The sequence below is a fragment of the Leopardus geoffroyi genome, chromosome D2 (genome assembly GCF_018350155.1).
Source record: "Leopardus geoffroyi isolate Oge1 chromosome D2, O.geoffroyi_Oge1_pat1.0, whole genome shotgun sequence".
NCBI classification, from domain to species: Eukaryota; Metazoa; Chordata; class Mammalia; order Carnivora; family Felidae; genus Leopardus; species Leopardus geoffroyi.
In genome coordinates, this window is record NC_059334.1 from 48,968,799 (window position 1) to 48,979,182 (window position 10,384).

The 10,384-nt window shown below is 44.1% G+C and overlaps 1 pseudogene; it reads right to left on the reverse strand.

Moving 5' to 3' along the window:
• Positions 1-3,568: 3,568 nt before the first annotated feature.
• On the reverse strand, positions 3,569-4,603 carry LOC123577302 (annotated as a pseudogene).
• Between the last annotated feature and the right edge of the window lie 5,781 nt (positions 4,604-10,384).

Below are 10,384 nucleotides of genomic sequence, written 5' to 3' on the forward strand. Positions count from 1 at the left end.
ATCTTGCTTTTTGAAATAGTGAACGATAATAAAAACTCAGATCCATTATCCCTAAATGATCTCAGAATAATTCAGATCATGGAAGAAAAGAAAAGCTTGTTACGTTAGAACTTCTAGCGGCAACGGCATTGTTCCCAGCTTTTTGAACAAGGACACTCACGTTTCCATTTTGCACTTGGAGCCACCCCTGTCACCCACACAGGAGACTGGAGATTTCTTTTGCTAAGGAAACTGGGACAAGGAGGCTGCATCTATGGAGACATCGGACACATAAGAAAATTGGGTGACAAGAGGGGAATAAAGTGAGTTGCTCACAACTGATTTAGACATATCCCCAGACTCCCACTGCGGTGGTGGGAGACCGTAGGGTCTTTCCCTGGAACAACAGAACGACTCAGGGAGAAAGACCTACACATCCTGACATGTGAAGGTCGCTAATGTCGTTGTTGATGGGCCATCCCACCAACCTGTGGTGAAGCTCTCCCATGCACGTTGTCAACACCTCCAGAGAAGACCCGGTATTCAGGGCTTCATGCGGTCACACCCATTTCCCCTCCTGCCTCCTGGTATGGGAATTGTGTCCATTTGCATTTAATATACTAATTAATTTACTTTGTGTCTTAGGTCCTGTTTTCTTCACAACATATTTTACAACGTACGGTTACGTCACGTCACTGTCGTTGACCTATGAGCATTTTTCCATGCCCATGGCTCCTACGAGGCTGCAAGCTCCCTGAGGACAGACAGGAGCCAGCCCTGTTCGTTAGGTCTGCAGAGTCTCATATTGTGCTCATACTGTTGCCTCTCAGTAAGTTGATTTGGGTAAACATTGTGAAGGGACTTTGTAAACTGTGTATCGAGATGAACAAAAGGACGGCTTCTAATGACAGAATGGATAGAAAGCAGGTGCCAAGGAGGCCCATGATTATAGGGTACTGATTCCAAGAGGGATGAGTGACAGATATGCTACCTGGGTCCCCATACCCTCCCCAGGGTCCCAGGAAACCTGAGGAGTCATGCAGGTTGGGTGACTGTGTGATTTCAGAGCTGGAGCAGAGCAGAAGCAAAGGTGGAAACAGCCTTTTCTCTCCTCCTCTCCCCGATGCAGGCATGAGTGGGACCCACGATGTTTGGCTTGATTTTAAGGCTCCCATTATCCCTACGTTTCCTTTATCTCTTGTGTCATCCCTGAGAATAAACGTCACATATCCCTAGTCACACTCTTCATCGGGTTCTTTCAGGGAAAGGACCTGGCTGCAGGAGCCAGACTTCTGATGGTTTTCCAGAAGCTGAGGGAAGTAAGGCTTTTCCTGCATTTTTCCAAGGAATTAGGGAAAGGATGTGGGTCACAGAGCTACAGCAGTGTGAGGAAGAATGCTGAGACTTTCTCTAAGCCTCATAGGAGGGCCTGTTTCTCCTCATGCAGAAACCACCCTTCGTTTTCCCTGTGGAGCCTGGCTCCCCTCCTCCGAAACTCTGGGCAGAGAAACCAGAGGCATTGCTTGCTCAAGTGGGTTATTCTAAAGAAAGGTATACAGGAAGAAAATCAAGCCCTTTATTTCTTTTATTTTTATAATTTTTTTTAATGTTTCTTTATTTTTGAGAGAGACAGAGAGAGAGCATGAGAGGCAGAGGGGCAGAGAGAGAAGGAGACGCAGAATCTGAAGCAGGCTCCAGGCTCTGAGCTGTCAGCACAGAGCCCGACGTGGGGCTCGAACTCAAGGGGTGCAAGATCATGACCTGAGCCAAAGTCAGCGGCTTAAGTGACTAAGCCACCCAGGTGCCCCGAAGCTCTTTATTTCTATTATCCCTTCTTGGAAATGGTGAGAAATGTTGCCTTCAGAGCCTTTATTTCCTCCATGAGAATCACTTTTTCTATTTGGAAGAGATCTCCACCTCTCCAAGCAGCTGTTACTCTAAGAAACCATTTACTTCCCAACGACCTCAGACTGAAAGTATCTTGTGGCATCAGCCTACCTCTTTGACTCCTCCCTGGTCACCTTTGATGCAGCTTTAAAAAGCACGGCGTGCTTTCCAAGTTTGAGATGGCATCCTGCTGCCCGCAGTGGGGAATAGCATCCTTCTCCAGAAGGAGGCAGAGTGTGGATTGTGGTTGTACCTAGGATCAGCTACATGAAGTTTAAAAGAGAAATTCTGGGGGTGCCTGAGTGGCTCAGTCGGTTAAGCGGCCGATTTCGGCTCCGGTCATGATCTCACTGTTGTGAGTTCGAGCCCCACGTCGGGCTCTGTGCTGACAGCTCGGGGCCCGGAGCCTGCTTCGGATTCTGTGTCTCCCTCTCTCTCTGTCCCTTTCCTGCTCACGCTCTGTCTCTCTCTCAAAAATATATAAACACTAAAAAAAATTAAAAGAGAAATTCTGTGTCCCACAACAATGCAAACAGCTCAAATTTGTATTCGAGGTAAAGACTGAGGACAGAGAAAAACCACAAGAGACGTGACACTTTCTGGGTGGATGGTGCCCTCCCCACAGATGTCAGCCATCCTGGACGATTCACAGAGACCTGTTTCTGCTGGGCAACTGCGTCTAGACACAGGTTCAGGGCCAGCGAGGGGAAATGTGACTTCCCCTGTCTTCCTGTGCAAACAGCATCACCGGCAGGGAGCTGGATGGAACCGCCTCCCTCTGGTTTCTCAAAATGGTTTCTCTGGATCCTATTGTTGCCACATTGCATTCTCTTCTCTGTGTTCTACTGCTCTAATTAGGTTTACTTGTCCTCAAAAGTTCTGTTACCTGCTAGAAACTTTCACCTAAATTATCATTGTCCTTCCTGACAGACTCCACATGAGATTTTTCATTTTATCTTGACTAGGTTTAGATACGGCTTAGCTTGTGGGAGGTAAGAAACACACATCCAGAAATAAATGAGAGGCTCAGCACACCAGAATTCTGCATCCAGCACCCTTTCTGACCACTCCAGGCTACCCAAGAGGTGGCATAAATTCCTCTTTGTGAGGAGAAATGACACCCAGGCATGTGTTCAGACTCTTGGTGGGGTGGGGGGTGGGGTTCCTCCTTGGACAAAGCAAAGCCCGAGTCTTGGTTTAAAAATACAATAACAGAAACATTAAAGACTCCAGGAGGAAGTGGACTATAAAGCAATTCAGTTTTTCAGAAAATTACTATATTGAGTTTATACTGAACAACTTAGTGAGTTAATACAGGTTCAAAAGAAAGAAAGATTCACTCTAAAGTTACAGAGACAAACCTTGGTATACCTTGCTGCTTTTGCACTGACTCCTTTTATCCAGTCTAATGGGCTGTATTTCTTTTAATTTAAATGCCTTTATTCATTTATGTAAGTGATGCTGAATAATAATGACTTTTGACTTACAGTCTGTTGAACTCAGCTAAGAAATTTGCATCTCTTTTCTACATGTATTGAAAGGTAGGAAAAGGCAATTTAATGGGCATTATTAACTAATTTCACGTATATTCCAAAGCCTGGAAAATGGCTGAGTTATAGATGAGCAATAAACGTGGGTACATGATGGGTAGGGGAAATTCAGGTGCTCTACAGGGTTTAAGGCAGAAGATGTATTTCCACCGTTATGCTAACAACTTGCTCTCTCTGTCGATCTTTAAAGTAACCAATTTCAAATCTTCCTGCTTCTGGAGAAGATGGTATTTCTTTAAACGTCTCCAACTTAGAGTTTTTCTAGTGGTGGTTCCGGCTGCTGACTGTTCTTTCAGGGCCCAATTGCCTTCAGGTCTTTGGTTTTTGAATTTTGCATCTGTCTCAGAGTCTCCAGAGGTGAACAGATACACAGTATTTCGTGGTGTGCTCTGTGGGGTAGGGGTCGATGCCAAATCTTGGTTCTTATCACTTCTTGCTTTCTGCTTTGCAGCTCTCTTTGCCTCATATTTCCTTTGATTTTTAAGAGCTGCTTTTGATAGTGGCTTATCATTTCCTGGTTGTGACTTCTAACTCAGCAGTGGTGTCTCCTCCGAGAGCTTGGAATTGGTGACTGGTTTGCTTCTTAAACCCAAAAATCGATCAACCACTGCAAATTTAGATTCTTCATTGGGTACATCACTTTTAACTGCCTCGTAAGCTATTGTTTTTGCTGGAAATAGCCTGTCCCAAAATGGCTGCCAGGACAGGGCTGGCATAATGCCAAAGTTTGTACCCATTATTAACATACAACTGGGAGCATGCATGGCAGTTAAAACGTGCTCCCCATCTGGGCACCAAGCAAAATACGTAGGCTCAGAGGCTGCTAGTTTAGAAATAGGTTTGTATTTTTTAACATTCCATGATTGCATTTGTCTGCCAGGTTTTTAAATCCAGCTAACCTTAATATATGGCCATGAGGACTAAATACGTTAAAGCATTAATATACGGCCATGAGGACTAAATACGTTAAAGCATTAATATATGGCCATGAGGACTAAATACGTTAGATGCTAGAGCACTAGCTCTAAGTGAAACCACAGGATCACATTTCAAGTTGAAAACCATTTCTTTGGCAGGCATAGAACCATAAATAGCATAAAACTCAGTAGAACTAGAATTCTAAATTTCATCATAAATGGGGCCATGTTTTGGCAATTGAACAAATTTGTTGCAAGGTAATGCAACATTGGTTCTGCCTGTCAGGAAATTTTTTTCTTCTTAAGTCTGTGCTAACTACTCCAACACAGCAGTGCTTTTTATTCCTTAGTGTCCTCATCTTATCAAGCCCAGAGGAACTGACTGTGGCACCTTGGACCATCACCACCACCGAATCTGTACCCTCATCTGCCAGGAGGGGCGTGGACACCTCCCTCTTCTCCTGGGAAAGTTCTATCCATTTTCGATGTCCCTTAATGTCAAAAATCATTCTACTGCTGTTGAGTCTGTTATCCCGACTTGGAAGGGATCAGTATGTGGGTCCCTTTAGTACTGTGAACACCATGATCTTCCCCACTTTTCGCCGTCCCTTGGGCTGAAGTAGTCTTCCTGGCTCTTTACGTAATTACTTCCTTGTCAGCCTTCAAACTTCAGTGAAAAAAATCATCCTTTCAAATTAGCCTTTCCCAGAAAATGTCTACCTCATTGCCCTTCTCAGTCGTCACTTCCTTCGTGGTCATTATCTTGCTTTGTTCTGTGTTTGCCTGTCCGTTGTCTGCCTGCCAGCAAAAAGTAGGCTCTGTAAGGGAAGGGAGTTCTTTGATCTTACTCATCACCCATCCCCAGAACCTAGTACAGAGCCTGGCACAACCTAAGTGTTCAAGATATACTTGCGAAATGCGTTAATTTTTGCCCCTTCCCTCGCTCTTAATGCCCAACGTGCTTAGTAAGTAGCTACTGAATGAAGAATAAATAAACAAATGGATCAAGAAATACACATTTCTGTTTGTACTGTTGCAAACGCCCTCCGAGCAGCCTCTGTAGCAGCCTTGGGGCAAGAGAACACCTTTTCCTGATCTTCCCTCTTGGTTCTGTTCATGTGGCAGCCTTGCTTAGAAGCAGGTTCCCTTTGGTCACTGCCAGGACAAGAATTAATCATTTGTAGGTAGAAGACATCAAGGCTACGGAATCCTGAAATATCTCTCAGTTTTGTTCTTTTACTGGAAAAGAAGAGCCTGTAGATGTGGGCCCCTGAATCAGAGAGAAAGTTCTGATTTTCCTTGTCTACGGTTTAGACTTAAATGAAAGACTGCTCTCCTGCCTTTCCAGAGCCCCTTCTCACCCTTGCTGGGCACCCGGCCCCGCCCAGGGAAGGAGCCATCCGGGCACACCGGGAAGGGTCAATAGTCATAATCCTGCATCTGGGTGCTCTGTGCAACGAGTGAAACAAGACTTCTCCATGGGAACCCTCTCTTCCTTCAAGAGTCAGAGTCCTGGTTTGTGTCTTGAGGTTGCTTCACACAGTCATGCTTTTAGCTCTTTGGTGTAACTCATTGCTGAGTTCAGACCTGGCGCATTCAATATCTCCATCTGAGTAATTCATTTGTTTAAAATTTTGAAACCATCTGAAAAATACAGCACGGTGTTAAAATGTGTGAGTGTGTGTGTGTGTGTGTGTGTGCGCGCGTGCGTGTATTTGAAAGAGCATATGGGAAAATCCCTTTTTCCATTGCTATTTATAACCCTTCCCAGGCACTGAAAGGACAACAGCCATAACTCTTACCCATCCAAAACAGTGCCGAGTACAGCACTTTCTCATTTTAGGCACCTCCTTGCTCTTAAGTGCTCACTGTTTGGATTTCTGATCTGATAACTTTATTTAAGAATCGAGTTTTACTGGAATTTCGTGCTTGTCAGAGCTTTCTCTTCTGGTCAGGTGCTTCACCTCTGTGGTAACTCCTCCTGCTCTGTACCGAGGGACCAGGGTGGCGCCTGCTGCTGGCGGTGCCGCAAACTCTGGTCAGGGACACCGACTGTCTCGTGACTAGGGCCACTCATACACAGTTGTCCAGGAGACCCTAACACCACAGAAGGAATGGGCCACGCGGGCTCTTGTACCTTCCGGCACCTGGCTGTCCCTCTCACTTCGTCCCCTGCCACTTGGCAGAACCCTGGTGCCCAGAAGGTGCTCTACAAATACCTGTCGAATGAATGTGCCTGCTTCTACCCTCTGCTCTTTCTGTTACCCAAGTCCTTAAGATTCTCCACTTGTAGCATGGCCCGTCATGGGTAGGAGTCTCTGAATAAGTTCTTCTGTCTTCCCATCTGGCTTTAGGAATGCATTTTTTCTCGTTTCACAGTGTGAGTTAGGTCCACGTGTTTACCCTAGAGACGAAGAAATTGAAAAAGTTTGCAAAGGGACTGGAGGACTAAAAATGTGTCATACATCGTCTCGAGATATAAAAGAAGTTTGGGTTGAAAAGAAACCGAGGACTTTGGAACCGGCAATTTCCAATTTTCCAGGGTTTGGCACTGGGAAGGAAGGGCCACCCAGCTTAGAGTGGCAGGGCTGGGAGTGCTGGGGGCCGTGCAGAAGGCAGGGTTGGAAAGAAGGACTTTGGGGGCTCTTCTAATGCCCTGCTGAACTTCCCTTTGTTCAGCCTGTGTGCGGAGGAGAAGGAAGACGTGCCCTCAGGCCCTGAGCCTGAGTGCTCAGTGCACCGGGAATCTTCGCTGACTCTGGACTGCACCCTAAACCAGGAAATACAGGCCCAATGACTCGGCCATGGAGTGAACTCCTAATCCTCCTAGAAGTTGAGGCAGGGTGAGCTAGAGCTAGATCTTTGCGACGGGAAAGATGATCAAAATCTACTATTAAGTGGGAAAACATAAGTAAAAATTATATGTATACAGTGGGTATAAAGCACGTGCACACACATACACACTTTGAGGAATAATCACCCCCACACTAATACAGGGTTCAGGCTTTTAAATGGACATTTTCTTACAGGTGTTATCTTACGCCTCTTTCCATGTGATAGTCCAGTTCCTGGCTGATTCTGATGGCCCCGGTGGTCTGTGTTCTGGAAAGCCAACCCCCCTATCCCCTCCATACATTCTATATCCCCATTTCCTTTCCAGGGGGGGTTTCCATTTCTGCTCTGCATCCAATCTGCTTGCTAGGTTGACTATAGTCTCCTCAAGGAATCGGTATCTTCTTTGTGAGAGGTTTGTATTCCACTGAACGTGGTTCGGTACAAAAGCGTTTGATTGACAACTGACTTTTTTAAGTTTAAAATTTTTAAAAAAGTTTATTCATTGGAAGGAGACAGAGACAATGCGAGTGGAAGAGGGGCCGAGAGGAAAGGAGAGAGAGAATCCCGAGGAAGCTCTGAACTGCCAGTGGGGGGCTCGAACTCACGAACTGTGAGATCATGACCTGAGCCAAAGCCAAGAGTCAGACGCTTAACCCACTGAGCCACCCAGGTGATTTTTGTAATTGACAACTGACTATTAAGTAATGTATGAATTATGTCAGTGGAGGCCTCTGGGGTTTTCCCACTTCTTAGGGACTTGCAGAAAGGCAGTCGGATTTTCTTTTAAGGTCAAAGAGACCTGATCTTAGCTGCCCATGTGCCTGATCTCTTTCTCTCGGCCTCTGCATAACCCCTGGACTGTACTGGTATAAGGACTGAGAAGGCAGTCCAGCCATTCTGGTTCTGGGCCACAACAGATACCGGGACCCGAGGACTCAGCCAGAGGTTCTAAGAATAAATACCCTGGGGAGACGGGCACCCAGCCAGCTGTTTGCCTGACTTGGCTGCAGTCCCAGCATGTCTTCGAGGTATTTAGAAAGTGCGGCATGAATGCCTCTGACATGGCCCCCATGTGGGAAACTAAAATGTGTCATTTCTCAGGGACAGTTCTGAGTGTCACTCAAGTGGCCTCACCGGGAAGCATACTCATCTATCTGCCCCTATCACCCATGACTTCCTTTATGTATTCTTTGTAAGCTTTTGTTTAGTCTTTTATTTTTAAATTCCCAAATTAGGTGTTCAATGTATTTATCGATCACTTTTTTCTTCTTTAAAAAAACTACAGATTAGTTGCATAAATAATGGATGTAGCCAGGGTTGAACTTCAAACATTAGAGATTAGCTAAAGTCTTCCTCGGCTATCAGTTTCAACCTCAGCTTCCTCCACAGAGACAATTGTTAGAGTTTTGTGTGTTCCCTTCCAGATGTTTTTATACCAATACAGAATTTTATTCTGTGGTTGGTTCAGCTATTTTTAGTCGGCTTTTGAAACCTACAAAAATATCCAAAGCCAAACAATGTCCTTGAATATGGCTTCAGATGTAGGACACAGATATTGATATGAAAGAGTTTCCTTTTCATTGATTATAGGTAATCTATCCTGCATGTAATTTCCTCTTTGATTCAGGGCATAGTTCAGAGATGATTTTTGAATTTTCAAATGGATATTTTTATCATCTTTTGGTTGTATTTGGCTTTATTGAATAATGACTATAAACATCTTGTGCAGCCCCTGCTTCTGGAAATTCATTGAATATTTGTTTGTAATTCATTACATGGTTTGCTTTTATAAATAGGAACAATGGGGGCGCTTGGGTGGCTCAGTCGGTTAAGCGTCTGACTTCGGCTCAGGTCATGATCTCACAGCTTGTGGGTTCGAGTCCCACATCAGGTTCTGTGCTGACAGCTCAAAGCCTGGAGCCTGCTTCCAATTCTGTGTCTCCTTCTCTCTCTGCCCTTCCTCTGCTCACGCTCTGTCTCTCTCTCTGTCAAAAACAAGTAAACATTAAAAAAATAAATAGGAAATATGGAATAAGAAAAAAATAATTCCCTGTAGGGCTGTGGCAGATATCTTTCTGTATAGTCACAAAATCAAGTTTCCTGATTATATTACTAAAATCTTCTACACCTGAACTGAAAGAAATATATTACAATATTCTGCTCTGACTTGAGCTGCTTTTTAAAGGCCTTAAAAGTGCTTCCATAAAGTTTTATTTCATTTTGTAATTTTACTCCTGGGCTGTTTGGTACAAAAGGTTTAATGACTCTTATACATTATGGAGCATATTTTTTATTATTGGTGCTTTATCATTAACTGTCTCAATTTAAAGATTTTGCCCTTGAATTTCACTTTACCTGGTTTTGATATAAACTAACCCTGTTTCTTTTGTGTAACAGTCTACTTATTATATTTTTGCCCCTCCCTCATTTTCAACCCCATCTTTGTTGTGGTTTTTATTTTGTGTATTTTCTGACTTTTTAATTTTGAAATAATTATAAATTCACTGGAAGTTGCTAAGATAATATAATTAGGTTCTTTGAACCCTTCATGCAGTGTCCCGTAATGGTTACATCTTACCTACTCAAGGTCAGGAGACTGACATTGGTACCACATGTGTTTGTCGTTCTACGCCATTTTGTCCCGTGTGTCAAAATGTTTCACGGAGCCACCAGATCGCTCAAAATACAGCCTAATTCATCACCACACACATCAACCTCATGCTGAACCTCTGTTGTCATATCTACTCCCCTCTGCCCCACCATTTCTAACCCCCGACAACCACCATTTTCCATTTTTATAATTTTTTTATTTCGAGAATATTGTATAAATGGAATCATACAGCAAATGCACTCTGGGGGTTGATTTTGTTTCACGATGCCCTTGCGATCCATCTGCATTGTCTGTGTAGCAATAGTTCATTCTTTTTATTTGTTGAGTAATATTCCATGGAATGGGTGTTCCACAGTTTGACCCTTCACTGGTTGAAGGACATTTGGGTTGTTGCCAGTTTTTGACTATTCCAGACAAAGCTGCTATGAACAATCACGTATAGGTTTTGTATGGACGTAAACTTTCATTTCTCTGGGATGAATGCCTGGGAGTAATAGAATGTTTTGTACGGTAAGTGTGTGTTTAGTTTTTTAAATATCTTATCTTTCAAGTGCCTGGGTGGCTCAGTCGGTTAAGTGGCTGACTCTTGGTTTCGGCCTAGGTCA